Source organism: Gymnogyps californianus, chromosome 16, assembly GCF_018139145.2.
Source record: "Gymnogyps californianus isolate 813 chromosome 16, ASM1813914v2, whole genome shotgun sequence".
NCBI classification, from domain to species: domain Eukaryota; kingdom Metazoa; phylum Chordata; class Aves; order Accipitriformes; family Cathartidae; genus Gymnogyps; species Gymnogyps californianus.
In genome coordinates, this window is record NC_059486.1 from 15,380,757 (window position 1) to 15,395,579 (window position 14,823).

Sequence of the window (14,823 nt, forward strand, 5' to 3'; positions counted from 1 at the left end):
CTGCGATGGCCAGGGTGCTCCCTGCCGCAGGTCCCCTCTGCAGCCGGAGCCACGGGGACCCCCTGGACCCCCCTCGGCTGTGCCCCCTCCCAGCCCAGCGATGCTGCTGAGCGCTCCCGCACAAAGAGGCTGCAAAACGGCCACGTGCCGGATATTAAATGTTCCCAGGTGAGATAAAACCAAATCACCTGTCAGTCAGCCCCGTATCTCTTGTGGTATCAGGGCCTCGTGACTAATAGGGCTAGAAAATGCACCGCGGGCTGGAATCTGCTCTTCCTTGTGCTCCCATCCCCGCTCACAAGGGCTTTCGCCCAAGCTTTTGAGCAAGGTTGAATTTTTCACAAAATACAAACGGGGAGGAAAGAAAAAGGCACGGGATCTGCTCCGTCGCTGGCAGGGGACCGAGTGCGGGGACAGGAGAGAGCGAGGATGCAGTGACCCCGGGATGCTCCCTGGCCGCTGCTGGGATGCAGAGCTGGCGCAGGGATGTGCCAGGGCACCCTCAGGGCTGCTGCTCTGTCGTGCCCCGGCCCCAGGAGCTCACGGGTGTTTCTTGCACCCCCACAGCATGGGTGCTGTGATGGCCCCTCGGTGCTTTTACGGGGTGGGAAGGGTGAGGGAGGGCTCTCATGGGAAGCCTGACTCTGCTCCTCGTCTCGGAGCTGGGAAGACCCTGGGGGAAGTCGCAGGAGCAATGATCCATCATGTGCCAGTGACCCGGACGGGGATATTTTTACACAGGGAATAAAAATAGACTCCAGCTGACAGCGAGCACTCGATCCCAGCGTCGCTGTCAAGAGGGCTGGGGGCTGTGCTGGGGGGCAGGGTGCACCCCAGCCCCTCACGCCCCGGCCAGCCCACCCTGAGCCCTGCACGGTTATCCCCCCACCACGGACGGTTGGTCCCGGCTTGCTCTTAGGGCAGCCCTCGTGTTACCACCCGCGCCCTGGGGACCACCACCCTGCCCAGGCAAACCCCTTCCTCCTGCAGCCTGCAAACACCGGGTTGTTTGTGCTGCACTGCTGATGCCCCCATAGAAATCATACTGCCTAATGTATGGCTGCCTGTGAGATAATGCAGGCTGCCGCTGGCCCCAGGACCTGACTGAAACAGATTTGTTTCAGCTGAATAACTTGCTGAATCTATAAATAAACTGGGGAGGGGGGGGAAGCAACCACAGAGCACAGGAGCTTCTGCCTTCCTGACCCCTGCAGCACCCAAGGCAGCTGCCCCTGAATACTGCCCGGCTCCGCACCTCCGCCACCACCCACGGCAGCGTCACCCAGGGGGACAGCGAGGACGATGCTCCTGGGACACGGCTCCTTACCCAAACGGGAGCTTTCTGTGCCTGGACCAGCCGCCTGCCCTCCGTTCCCCCCAGCTCCAGCTCTTCCAAGCTGGCCCCGGCACTTGGGGCACTTCTGGTCCTGGGGACCCCAGCAAGGGGCCGTATGGGACCAGTTTCTCGCCTCGGGCTTCCCAGTGGGCAAACTCCGCTCTCACACCGGTGAGATTTGGGATCCAGGAGTGAGCCCGTGCTCTGGTACGGGGCAAGGGACAGCAGATCCTCCGTGCCACAGCAGCAGCTCAGAGAGACCCCCACTCCTGCCTGCCTTCCTCCTCCTCCTCCTCCTCCCGCTTCACGCCTGGCTGCCGGTGGCCGCCTCGCTCCGCTCCCCGCTCTCCATTTGCTTTCCCGACAGATGTTGGTGTCTCTCCTCTAACGAGCGTTTTAACGCCGGAATCTCTCTCACCCCCTTGACTGGGAAGCAAAAAGCTTGACATCTCCCGTCAGCATCAAAGTCACTCGCCCAAACCCCGCCGCACCCCACCGCGGCTGCCGGTGCTGCGCTCCTCCGCGCCCGCAGCCTGGTGCTGCCGGAGCCACCGTGGCACGGTGCTGGCACCACCGTGAAGGTGCTCGACATGTTCATGTCCCCCACACGCCCTGTCCTTGCCTGCAGACCCCCATCACGGCGGTGTCCCTTGGGGAGCAGCATTTGGAAACGGCTGGGAGCTGGGGAAAACCTCCCGGGCTTTGCCATGGAATGGGGACCGGGGTCGTTAGCCGAAAACCAGCCATGGGAAGCACCCGCTTGTGCACTGATGCCTTCGTTAGCACCAATAAACCCTCAGCCCGGCGGGTGGGCATCCCCTCTGCCCCTCACCGTGCCAGGCTGTGATATTAATTACGGGCAGGAGCTGGCAGGGGGGCAAAGGCACCGTCCCCCCCCCGTGTCCTTCAGCATCTCTTTGTGTCCCCGTTACCAACGCAGGAGGGCTGCGAGCGGGGCAGGAGGCAGCGATCCCAAATATCGATGCCGGCCCCGATCAATGCTATCTCCTTTTTCCATGCCTATGAGCTCATTGATTTTTTTTTGTTGTTACCTCTCTGTTTATGTAATGTCTGAACTTTGCACAACTGAACCGTTTAATGTGCAGAAAAGAGCCCTGTTGCCATGAAAACGGACCTGCAAATGACAGCACGAATGCGGAGATATCCCTGTTTTATTGGGCCGTACTGAATGTATTTTAACCTTGATAAGTCAATAACTTTTCGTACAAAAGGAACGAAAGCAGCTATGGCTTTCAGAGCCTTGAATGCATTTAAAGCGGAGAGTAATGGCCCGGTTTTAATCCCCTGGAAATCTTTCTCATTCTGAGGGCCAGTCATTTCCAGAGCAGACTGACATTTTGGTCAAAGAATTACAGCATGCATTTGTCAGGATGAGAGATGAAAACACTCAGCGCTCTGGATTGCTAGCGCCGGTCAAAAATAATGATATTAAATTAAAGGGACACCGTCGTCTTAAAGACCTGCGGTTATGATCCCGCGTATCTCCGCTTTGCGAGGGCAATGGCGAGCGGCCGGCATGGAAAACTTTGGGTGGGCTCCCCGGTGCCGCAGGGGAAGGACTTCCCCGCCGCCACCCCGGATCCAGCCGATGCATTATTTATTTGTGCTAAAGCAGATCGACTTTTAAAAATCTCTCTCCTCCAGCAGCGAGGGCTCCCCGCTTCCTTTTTGCAATTCAATCCCTCTGGATGTGGAAGCGGAGCCGGTCTCACTTTGCAGAGCTCATTCATTAGCAGATTAAGGCTCTCCTTGTGTTCCCAACATCGCCGGGTGAAATTTATGTTCCGGCAAAGTATTCACGGGTTCCCTGAATCACAAAAGTGTTTCTCCTCTGTAAAGTCTTTTTAAAAAAAAAAAAAAGGATGTAAATAGGGAGGTCAGAACCGCTTAATAGCATCTTCTTGAAGGCAGTGCCGAAACACCCACCTTTTGAAGTTTGCTATTTCAAGATGGATCTCTTCCCCAGCAAAAACGCCGTCGCCCTTTCAAGTCCTTGTGAGTGACTTCAGGTGCTTAAAACATTTTCTGAGAAGAATGAGGGCTCCTTTATTTTTTTGTGCCAAATAAAAAGCAATCTTTCTTCCTGACTTACTAATAGCTTTGATTAAATTATCTTTGAAAAATCTAAGTGCTGTTCACAAATCTATAATGGTTTTATTCTTATCGCTGGCCTATATTGCAACACAGAAAGCAGATAAATAGGGTGCAGAGAACGTACAAAGCTGCACAAGAACCTGCCAGATATATGAGCTAAAAATGTTTGAACTGAAACAAATGAATAGTATGAATAGCCCTGCTCAAAGAGGGAATTTATTCAATATAATGTATTTTCATTGGGAGGATAATACATATTATAATTACACAGAGGAATCGCTCTCCTGAAAGCATATCTAGCTATTATTTTAATTTCTCAACCTTCAGCGTTTGCTGGATCAGAAGTGGTGACTGGAGCATCTTCACATGTTCAGAGATACCAAGTCTGCCGAAACGGCTCCTGGGGTTCAGCTCTCCTCCCGCACACCCGGGGCCCCGGAGGCCTGGGGAGCTGCTGGGGCTGCCCTGGCCGGAGGAGCTGGAAAAGCCCCGAGAAGAAGCCAACCTGCCTCAAAACTCCTCAAAGCTCAGTGCTGCAAGGCAGGAGCCCGGGAGGAGGGAGGCAGGAAGGCGGCGAGCCCCGGGGGTAACACACTGGGCTGCTTCGGGGGTGCTTGGTGGCGGGGAGCGGCACATGCACATGCGGAGGGCTCCTCAGCATCATTATGGGCAAGAGTGAACGGGCTGCTTCTCGAGGTCCTCTCTATCCACGGACGCTCACACTCTCACAGCCCATGGCAGGGGTACGCTGGGTTTGGGGAAGGGATAAAGGACTCCAGGAGTCGTGCGTGTGAGGGCAGGCTCAGCGATGACAGCGCTCGCTCTGACTGCACGGTCCGCGGGGCCTCAGCGGTGGCTATAGCCATCGCCATGGCGGTCACCAGCTCCCCGGGGAGCGCTGGCCGTCCGGTGGTGAACTCCAGCCGGGGTTTCATCCCCTGTTTGCCGAAGCTGTGGCACCCGGGGTGGGGGGAGCCGCCGCAGAGGAGCCGTCCCCGTGCCCTCGAGGGCCCCGGGGGGGGGGGGGATCCCCACGAAGCCCACGGCCCCGCCGAGCCCACCCCGCCGGGGGGGGGGGGAACCCTCCTCCGGCAGCCGGACTACAGCTCCCATCACGCCCCGCGGCGCCGAGCGGGGCGGTGGCGCGGGCGGCGGCGCGCGGGGCACGCCGGGAAACGCAGTCCCGCGCCCTGCGCCCGCCGGAGCCGCCTGTCGGCGGCCGGTTCGAATTTTCCCGCGAAAGGGGGCGCGTGTGCCGGGCGGCCCCGCCCCTCCCCGCAGGACGCGCGGCGGCGTCCCCTTGGTAACGCGCCGGGGGCGGGGCCGAGCCGCGTGCGGCCGCCGGGCCCCGCGCGGGGCGCTCAGTGTCGCCGCAGCCGCGCACCGGGCGGGAGGCAGCGCTGAGGGGGCCGCGCCCCGCCGAGCCCCGCCGCCGCCGCCATGGAGCGCTGAGCCGCGGCCGCCCCTGCTTCCCCCCCCTCCCTCCTCCTCCTCCTCCTCCTCCTTCTCCTTCCCCCCCCCACCCCCCCCCACCCGGCCGCCGCTGCGCCACGGGCCGGCGGGCACCGATCGCCGCCGCACAAAGGAACCGGAGGACCCGCGGTGTGATGCCCCCGGGGGTTCCCGCGCCGCCTGAGCCCATCTGAGCCGGGTTTATTTGATTTTAATTTTTTTTCCTTTTTTTTCCTGGATATTTTTTTCTCTCCCCCCCCCCGCCCCGGGGCAGAGCACCGGGAGCCGCCGCACGCTGGCCGCGCACGGGGCGGGGCGGGCCGCCGGCGGGGCGCGGGCCGGGCGGGCGCCGCCGCTGCTGCTGCGCGGCCCGGGGGGGGCGGCCCGGCGCGCCCCGCACCGCAGCGGTCGGAGCCGGCCCGGATCCAGCTCTGACGGTAACGGGGGCCGGCGGCGGCGGGCACCGGGGAGGAGCGGCGGGGGGGGGTGGTGGTGGTGTGTTACCGGCGCGGGAGGAGGGTGGGGTGGGGGGAGCGCGGGGACCGGGGGCTCCGGCTCCCGGGGCGCATCAGGAGGCGGCGCCGCCGCAGCGCGGTGCCCGGCGGTGCCCGGCTCTCCCCGGCCGCGCAGCCGCGGGGAAGGCACGGCGGGCGCGGAGCCGCCGCCGCCGCCGGCTGGGGACCGGTTCGCCCGTCGCTACCGGAGAGGAACGGGAACAACTTTTTTTTTTTTTTTTTTTTTTTCCCCTCCTTCCCCTTCCCCCCCCCCCCTTTTTTTTTTTTTTTAATGGCTTTTTGGGTCGCCTGACTCGTAAGTGGAAATAAAATATCCACGGGTGCCTCCAGGAGGAAAGCTGAGACACTTCCAGCGTGAGCCGTCCGTGAGCTGCTGCTTTTTCTGCCGACCCCGGCTGCCCCTTTTCGCCTGGAAAAAAAAGGGTTTTTCTCCTCCGCCCGGAGCCGGCCGGGGAAAGGAGGCGGCGGGGAAGCGGCCGACCCCGCAGGGACACCGGAGCGGGGTGGTGGCAGAACCAGGACACCCGCAATCGACCCCGCGCTGGTGTGGATACCGCCGGTCACAAAGGAGAGGAGAGGCAAAGGAACCACCCTGCGATGTTTTATTTAAAAGCCCATCTCGCTGGCTGCCTCCCGCGGTGTCAGGTAGCTCTGCCGGAGGAGAGCTGTCTGCGGGCGAAATGCATCTCCCGAAACAAGCTCCGCTGCGGAGGGAGCATCCCTGTGGCATCTTCTGGACTGTCGGTGCTGGGAATACGATTCACCGGGGATGAGGCGGCGTGGTCCCCGAGAGCTCATGGGCAGCACGGCTGGGCATCCGCCGAGGATGCGACCAGCTCCGGCCGGGGACGAGCGGGCTGTGCCGCTTCTCCAGCTCGATCCCCAACAGAAAATGAGATGTTCCCGGTGCCAGCGGCGGCAGCTCAGCCCCAGCATCCAAATCCAGCTCTGGGGAGAGCCATCAGATCGTGGGAATTTAATGGCTGGAGAGGCAGGGCCTGGACGCAGAGAGCCGGAGGCAGCTCGGCACCGCTCGCTGCAGGGCACTGCTACACCGGGTGAAACCGCGGCACGGCTCCGGCCCTGCAGGTTGATTTCCGAGGAGAGGGAGCGGCAAAGTTTTACAGCCGTGCTCGGTGTTTTCCGAGGGATGAATTTGCTTGGCATCGGGCAGTGGTGGTTTGCCTGGCTCTGGTTGTCGGGGCGCAGATGTCTCTGTAGGGAGATTTTTGAGACAGAGATATATATGTGTGTGTATACATGTGCATCCTCCTGCAAGGGATGCTGTCCTTCAGAGGCTGCAGGCAGCTTGCCTGGGTGGGCAGCGAGCTTTTGTGGAGGGCAGAGTGCTGAGGGCGCATGGCCATGGGGCTCTGCAGGCATGGGGCAGAGCCACGTGGCCCCGCTCTCGGTGAGGAGTGTCCCACGTCTTGCTCGGGCTGATTTTGTGGGGTTTGGCAGTTTTATACCTTCCTGTGCCCCTGTTGTGGGGTTTTACTGTCTGGCGTGCCGGGCACGTGCCACTGCTCGCTGGTCCGGGTGCCCACGCATGCCTGTGCCACTCCGGTGGGACCTCGGCTGGCAAAACCTTCACACGTGGGCTCCGGTGCTGGGGGGGTGAGGTGGGAAACATCCCTGGCAGAGGGCACCCAGCATCCCAGCCCCTCAGGAGGGACTTTTCTTACTAAGGATCCTTAAAACTTTCAGGAGTGGATTTTCAAGTGCCGACGGCCGTGCCGGGGTGAGCGGCGGTGTGAGCCGTGTGCCGTTGGGTCAGGCTGCCTCAAAGCTGGAGCGGAAGGAGAGGGAAGCTCTCGCCATGGTGCCTTCCTCTGACCTTGTCTGTAGAGCAGGGGGAAGAGAAAGCTGTTTTCCGGCTGCGGGAGCCTGGCTTGTTTTCCTGGCTTTAGGAACGGTTTTTCTGCTGGCGGAGTGGGTCGGTACCGGCAGGGCACGTTCTCTGTGCTGGAGAAGCGCCGGCTGCGAGACAGGGCCCCATTTCAGCTGACCGTATCATTAAAAATTGAAATATCTGGGTGTGAATATTTATCCCCAAGCTGGAGCAGAGAAGCCCACGGAGGGAGATGGGGTGGCTGCTGCCGGGTCATGCCCCAGGGGACGGAGCCCCTCTGGGGAGGCCACGTCACCTCATTTTTTAAGCCCCTCTGGTTATCTGTCTTATTTGAGCCTGAAACATGCATCCATCCCTGAGCAGGCTGCGGAGGAGCCTGTTCCCTCCTGGTGCTGGTTTTTAATTGCAGACTGCTGCCCTGCCCGGGGAAGGACTCCAGCTCCCAGGGCCGAGGGTCTCCCGGGTCCCACGACCCCGTGGCGGTGGTCCGCACCGAGCACGGTGCTCCGCGCCCGCCGCCCCCGCGCTCCCCGCCGTGCCTGCGGGATTAGTGCCGGGCGTTTGCATCCCTACCAGGCAGCAGGGTTAATTTTTTGCCTGAAGCGGGTTTCCTGCGTGGCCTGAACTCGCGCGGGGAAAATCTGCGGCGAAGCCGGGCAGCCCCGCTTCCCCTCTCCGGCCTGATCCTGGCCCACCTGCGGCACAGGGAGCTACGGCCTCGTAAATATTCGGTGGGAGCCAGCCCACCCTGCCATCCTCCTGCTTATCGGGGGTACCGAGGGCAGGGATGCGGGTCGCACCCTTGAGTGTGATGGGTGCCGGGGCGATGGGGTTGGTGGCGGGAGCCTCGTGGCCCCGCGGCTCCTTTTGGGGACAGAGCAGGGTATCCTTTCCTGGCAGGATAAGGTCCTTTGCTGGTGGTGTCTGATCCTGGGATGGGGGGGGGAGTCCGTGCGGGGTGCCCCCCCCAAGGCTGGCTGGTGCTGCCCGCAGGGGTGCTGCAGCTGGCGGGGTGGGCCGGGGGCTGCACCTGCCGGGACCCCGCTCCCAGCCCCGCCGGCATCTGTGCCGCCGCATGTCCGTCTGCAGCGGGCGCATGCATGCAAAAATAAGACGTTTCTTCTTTCTCTTCTGCCTGCGCATTCCTCAAAAAGCTAATATTCATGAAAGGTAATTCAATCAAACCGCGATGCCTATCAGCTAATGCAGCAAAGCTGGCGCAGGGGTGAGAATGGGAGCCAGGAACACAAAAGCCCTGTTTTATTACCTCCTGCTTGCCTGAGAATTGCTTTTCTCCCTCGAGTGAGCCGGCTAAAGCTGGCTTTATTATGTTAACCTATTTGCGTGTCAAGAGCTATTGTGCCTCTCTTTATCTGTGTTTGTATTTGCTCGATGCAGGGAATAAAAGGACGAGGCGAAAATGGATGGCTGGTCAGTGCTTTGCACTCTGGGGGCACTGATTGGTTGCTAAGTGATTTGCATCCCCGGTAATCGCTTTTATCTCGGAAGGATGTCGTGTATAATTATAAGCCTACTGACATCTTTTGAAATCTGCCTAATGGGTGTTTTTAATTTACATGGGAAGCAGGGGCTATTTGTGTTGCTCTGATTACAGGTTGTGCGAGTATATGGTTTAAAATATAGATATTTCCGTAGACGTGGGGGACCGTGAGTGATGAGGCTGTGATTTTTGGCGAGTCCCTGCTCTCCCAGAGACGGGTGGAAGAGCAGAAGTCACCGTGCGTGAGTTTGGGGTTTCATCTCTTAGCCCAGCGCGCAGCCTGGGGTGCTGCTGGACTGCGTGCTTGGCCCGTGCATTGGCCATTCCCGTAGCCATCCCGTGAAATAAAACAAGAGGTGGGCTCCTGGCTGCTGTGAGCCAGACCCGGCTGTGCTGGCTGTGGCCATTTACCCCCAGGAGCTCCCCTCTGCAGCCTGGGACGAGGCATGGCGCGGGCCATGCCACCGAGCCCCAACTCCGGGCATCCGTGCCAGCATGGGGCTGATGGTGCTGATCCGGGTGGCGTGGGGAGCTGGCTGTGCCGGCGCGGGGGAGCCTGGGCCCTGCGGTTCCCCGCTCAGCCCCCCATGCAGAGAGTGCCGGGTGCTTCGCTGGGCCAAGGGGGTAAATATTTAACCGGTGCTCCGGCTGAACCCCGCCGAGTCGCGGTTCGCAGGAGCCGTGTGATCCTGCGTCTTTATTAGAGCTGCAGCTGGTGGGTTCGCACGGCCGCGGCGGAGCCGCCGTGTTCGCTTACGGCAAATAAAGCTCCCGATCACCTACGGTCCCGCTGCCAGCCCCGGGCACCTGCAGCCGGTGGGCTTCCAACCGGGAGGCACACCGGAGCCTGCTGAGGTGTTAATGGGGTTCGGGGTGTGCTCCTGGTGTTGGGGGCATCGGCAGTGCCGTGGGTGCATCTCTCAGACTGGCAGCGGGACGTGGGTGCTTTGAGACTGTCCTGGGTGTGCTTGGGTGCGGAGGAGCCCCGGTATGCAAAGCAGCCCGGCAGGAGCACGGTGCTGTGCCGGCCATGCCGGCGGTGCGCTCGGCTTTCCTGCTTTCTGCATCCGTGCTGGTAAATCGTCGCGGTGCCTTAGGGGCTGCTGGGGAAGGACGGAGGTCTGAGGTGGAGGTCACGGTGAGACGAGGGGTGTTGGGGTCCCTCTCGGGGCTCCGTGTGTCGGGACTGGGACATCTCTCAAACACGCAGAGGTCCTGATGTGAGGTCGGTGCTCGCGATGGGTGCAGGGGCTGGGCTCCCTCTGCAGCGGGTGCTGGGCTGGGTGAGGGTGCAGGGCAGGTCCCGGGGGCAGGTTACCCGTGCGGGCAGCTCGGGCCAGCTGCCTTCCTCCTCCTCCTTCTCCAGGAAGGACCTCACCTGAGCTGCAAGCACGCCCAAGCGCACACCCCGGCTCCCTCCGGCCGCTCGCAAGGTGACCCCATCGATTTGCAGGCCTGAGGTGGTTTCGTGGCAAACGGCACCGTGGGCAGCGCTGTGCCGTGCCCCATGCCGTGCCGTCTGGGGTGCCGGGCCAGCGGGAAACGCAGGGCTCGGGAAAAGGCGATATGGTGGGGGCGAGCGCCGGACCCCGCTCCCTGGACCCCACACCCCGAGGTGCTGCACCCTCCTGCGTGGGCAGCCCCGTCCCGTCCCACCCGTCCCGGCTGCCGAGCGGCGCGGGCGCCGCTATTTATGGCTGGCTGTAAACAAACTCCCAATGAAAGAAAGTTAATGACCTGAGACTGACAGGAGCCTGCTGGGAATTTTTATAGCCCCTGGGACTCCTTTCGCTAAAGAGAGAATACATCAGCGTTTTAACCCAAAACGGCGAGCCGTGCGGTGCCGGGGCTGAGGGACAGCCCCAACGTGGGGAGGCGTTTCGGAGGGGCTGGCTGTGGGTGAGGAGAGGAGTTTTGGTGGGGGGACCCAGTTCTCAGCCCCATCCCCATCCCACTGCGTGGGACTGGGGTGCGCAGCCCCCTCCTCGCCCTGGCGAGGGGAAGCACGTCCCGGGGTCGGGGGCTCTCCAAGGCTTTCGCCATCTGCCTCTTGTAGGTCATCTCTGCCGTGCTCCAGGCTAGAGCGAGGGCTGGCTTAGCGTCGCCGGTAACCACACACTAATAAAGCCTTAATACTCTGCAGCAGGGAGATTTTGCTGTCAGAGATAAATATTCATATTGCTTTCGAATTCAGCCTTGGTTGCGCGACAAGGGCGCCGGGGGGGGAGACGGGAACGCTGCAGTGTGGGGTGCTCTGGCAGCCCCCCTGGCCTGCCCTGCCCGCTCTTGCCTGCCCGCCCGGCCGTCGTGTTTAATATCGCGTCCTGGCTAATTGCAGGGTATGAATGTCGTCGTCGTCGCTCTCGGGGGACGGGATGGCGAGCATGGCGCAGGGTCCCCCGCTCGCTCCGCTCGCCGCCTGCTCCCTTCGCCGCTGCCTCGCACGCGCAGCCTCCGTCTGCACGCGACGCTTGATTTACCGAGAAGAGCTGGCAGTTAAACCTGACAAATTGAAGGCGGTTTTAAGTGGTTCAGGTTAATTAATAGTCAGGGAAGTATCAATTTTTTAAGGGATGCTCTTGGCTCGCAGGGAGAACTGGAGCTTGACTTTCCCTTTGGAAAGTAACACCGTCTGCACGGGTCCCCCCTGGGCAGGGGGATGGAGCCGGGCTCGGTGCTGAGCTCGGTGGCATTGCTCTTCGGTTTCTGACCCACAGCCTTGCATTTCTGCTTAAATTTCTCACCCTGCGCGGCTGTGTGCCGAGGGAGGGGATGGGACGGGGAGGGATGGAGCCGTCCTGCACGGCTGCGGTGCCAAAGCCCCGCCGCTCATCTCGGTGCCCTTTGAGGGTCTGGTTATCCTCTCTCTTTTCATGATGACCTGCTGCTGCTGGGGTCCGTGCTGTGGCAGCAGTGCCGTAGCGTACAGCCACGCTGCTCCGGTAACTGGAGCGCTTTGGCCATAGCCACCTGTAGCGGTGCAGCCGGGTGGCTGTGGTGTCCGTGCTCCCATGGGGGACCTATGGGTGAGACCGGCGTTAATGGGACCATCAGGTTCTGTCCTGGGCTGGGGCTGGGAGCTGATCGGGATGAACTGGAGCAGCATCCACTCCCCTCAGTTCATGCGCACGTGACCCAGATGCTCACATCTGCTCGCATCTGCCGAGCTTGGGCTGTGGGAATGCCGCCCAGGGTTCAGATTTTAAAAACATCATAATGAAAGAAGCTTAAACTTCCCTTTAAGAAGGAGAGGTAGAAAAGCAGCAGTGACCAGTCTCTGGGCGTCTGCAGCACAGAAAGCCTCCGAGCTGCGGATGATAAAGACTCAATGGTACGGGGACCCGAGCAGCATCTGCGGTGGTCGCGGTGGCCTGGGTGCCCTGGTGCCATGGGGTGCGGCAGGGGTGGGCACCTCTGGGCTCTCGCTCGGGGCCGTGTCCCGGGCTGGGTCCCAGAGCAGCACGAAGCCTTTGCTGGGCCATGTGCTCCATCTTTCTCAGCATAGACTGGGACGCGGGTGGAAGTGGTGGTTTTTCAGCAGCCCTAATGCTTGGGAATATGAGAGATTAAGGTTAGTGACCATTTTTTAACTCAATAAAGGGGAAGACAAGCTGGAGTCTGCAGTCCAAAGATATAATTAGTTCGCAGCAGTGGTGCTTTCTTGATTTAGCTTCAGAGAGCAGAACAAGACAAGGATGTTATACCCAATTAGCAATAACATACAGTCTGAGCCTCGCTAGGTGAGATAACAAGCCATTTTTATAGCTCTTCTTTACGGACTTTTTTTGGAAAGGGGAGGAAGGAGGAGAGGGACCGAGTCTTTATTTCTTTTCATCTCGCAACAATTATTAGTGAGCTCAGAAAGCCCAAAGCTGAGTGATACGTTGGCCAACACAGATGATAAAAAAAAAAAAAAGAAAGAAAAGCTGAAACAGCCTGGGCTGGGCTGAGGCTGTCTGTCCGTCTGTCCCGGCGCGTTGCACGGTGGCCCCGGGAGAACCAGGGGAAGGCTGTGTGGGTGCCAGCCGTGTCCCAGCAAGGACACGGGCAAGGGCCACCCACGCTCCGTGGATATGTCCTATCTGCTGCTGCGAGGGTTTATGGCACGTGGCCTGGCAGCGCTGCTCGCTGCCCAGAGGGGCCCGGTGCACGCCAGGCAGCCATCAGCGCTGCCAGCAGCCCGGCTGTGCCCCAAGCCCCGGCTGCGCCCCGAGCCGTGTACCCCAGCGGGGACGCTGGTCCCCCAGCAACGTTACCCTGAGCCGTGTCCCCTGGCAGGCATGCCGGTCCCCAACGAGGTGACCCCCAGCCGTGTCCTCTGCACAGCACCGGTCAGATGCCAGCTGCCTGCCGTCTGCCAGCGCCGCGTTCCCGCTTTATATTGCGGATCGATGGCCATTGATTTTTCCTCCCGTGTAAACCTGGACGGGTCGGGGCTGCAGAGGGTTTTTGTGCACGTCTGGCTCCGGCTCTCCCGTGGCCACGGTCGGAGCATCCCATGCTGGTCTCCGCAGCCCACCCACCCTCCCACCAGCCTCTGTGCAGCGGTGAAACTCAAGGACATCCAAAAAAACAGCCTTGTAAAAAGTCTAGAAAACTCAGGTTTCATTAATCAGCTTTTAATAACGGGCTCTGCTGTTTATGTGGTTATTTGCAGGCGGCTCTCCCCTCTCCTTGCTCCCCGGGGCAGCACCGCCAGCCCCAGCCCCTCCTATGGCGCGCAGTGAGGACGTGGCTGTGGGAGCTGGCGGGGACCCAGCTGCATTTGGGGCACCCATGGAAGCAGGGGGCACCCTCAGGGCACAGCCAGTGTGGGGCATCACTGGGGACACCCCTGCCCCAGAGGGGTCTCAGGGTGGGAGACGTTCTCCCTCCTGGTGTCGTCTTCCCCCCTCCGCAGCCACCCCTCTCCCATGGGGCAGAGGCAGGGGATGGAGGGCAGGGGGCTGCTGTCCCCTCCCCTGTCCTTCCCATCCCCTTGCCAGAGAGTTTTACAGGTTGACGGGCAGTGTCCCCCCTGGGACCACTCGAGTCCGTCCCACCGCACCCCCAGCCCACCCTGGGGAGCATCTCCCCTTCCACGCGCAGGGCTGATGGGGACAGGGATGGGGACAGCCCGGCTCTCGTCCCCACCGGGAGAAGCCGCAGAGCCGCTCTCCGGACTATTAACGGCCCACAATGATCATCAGCTCTCGTCGTAATCATTAAGACTATTAGAAAGAAATGTTGGCTTGCAGCTAATGTCAGACTTTCCGTTCTGCTTTGCAAACGCACACAATTAATGCCAATCAGCCGGGGGAGGCAGCCAGCTCGCAATCACGGCTGCTCCGGCGCGGCTGTCAGCTCTTGCCATCCCAGCTTGTACATTTTCATACAATTGCTATAAACATCTGAGGGAAACTCTGCGTTCTTCGGCAGGCGCGGGTATTGTTCTCTGTTCCTTTTAATTACTCGGCATTCAGCAGCTCATCCGGCCTTGGATCGGTGGGGGAAAGTAGGGCTTTGTAAAACAAATATATAAATCTTGAGAGATGCCTTATTTTCCCATTCACTGGCTGCATTAGGTTATCTACGGCTAAATAAGAAAAGCCTGTTTAATTTTTCTTTGGCTTTTTCTTCTTTCCCCCCCTCCGTGTTACTTTCTCCCCGCAGGGACATGGGCTGGTCTCTCTCCCCCAAGGAACCCCAAAAGCAGGGTGAGCTCGGGAGAAGCGGGGGGAAGAGCTGGAATTACTTGACCGGATGGTGGTATAATCCTCGTTACAAAAGTACACATCAATTATAAGAATTCCTACAGTAATCTTAGAAATCTATCTTTTCTGCTGAACCAGCTCATTAAAGAGCACCATTCATTTCCATCTCTCCGGGTGAGAAGGGTTTAAATCTCCAGAGCTTTGTATTACAAAATAGACTTAGGGTGATGGACTCTCGTTAAATATTAAAAGAAAGAAGTTGATTTTCCCCCCCCCCCCCTCCTTTTTTCCCCTCTTTTCCCCCAGACTGGCGGTGCAGATGAATCGTAATTTAAGGAGGCGAGGGTGAGGGGTTGGGG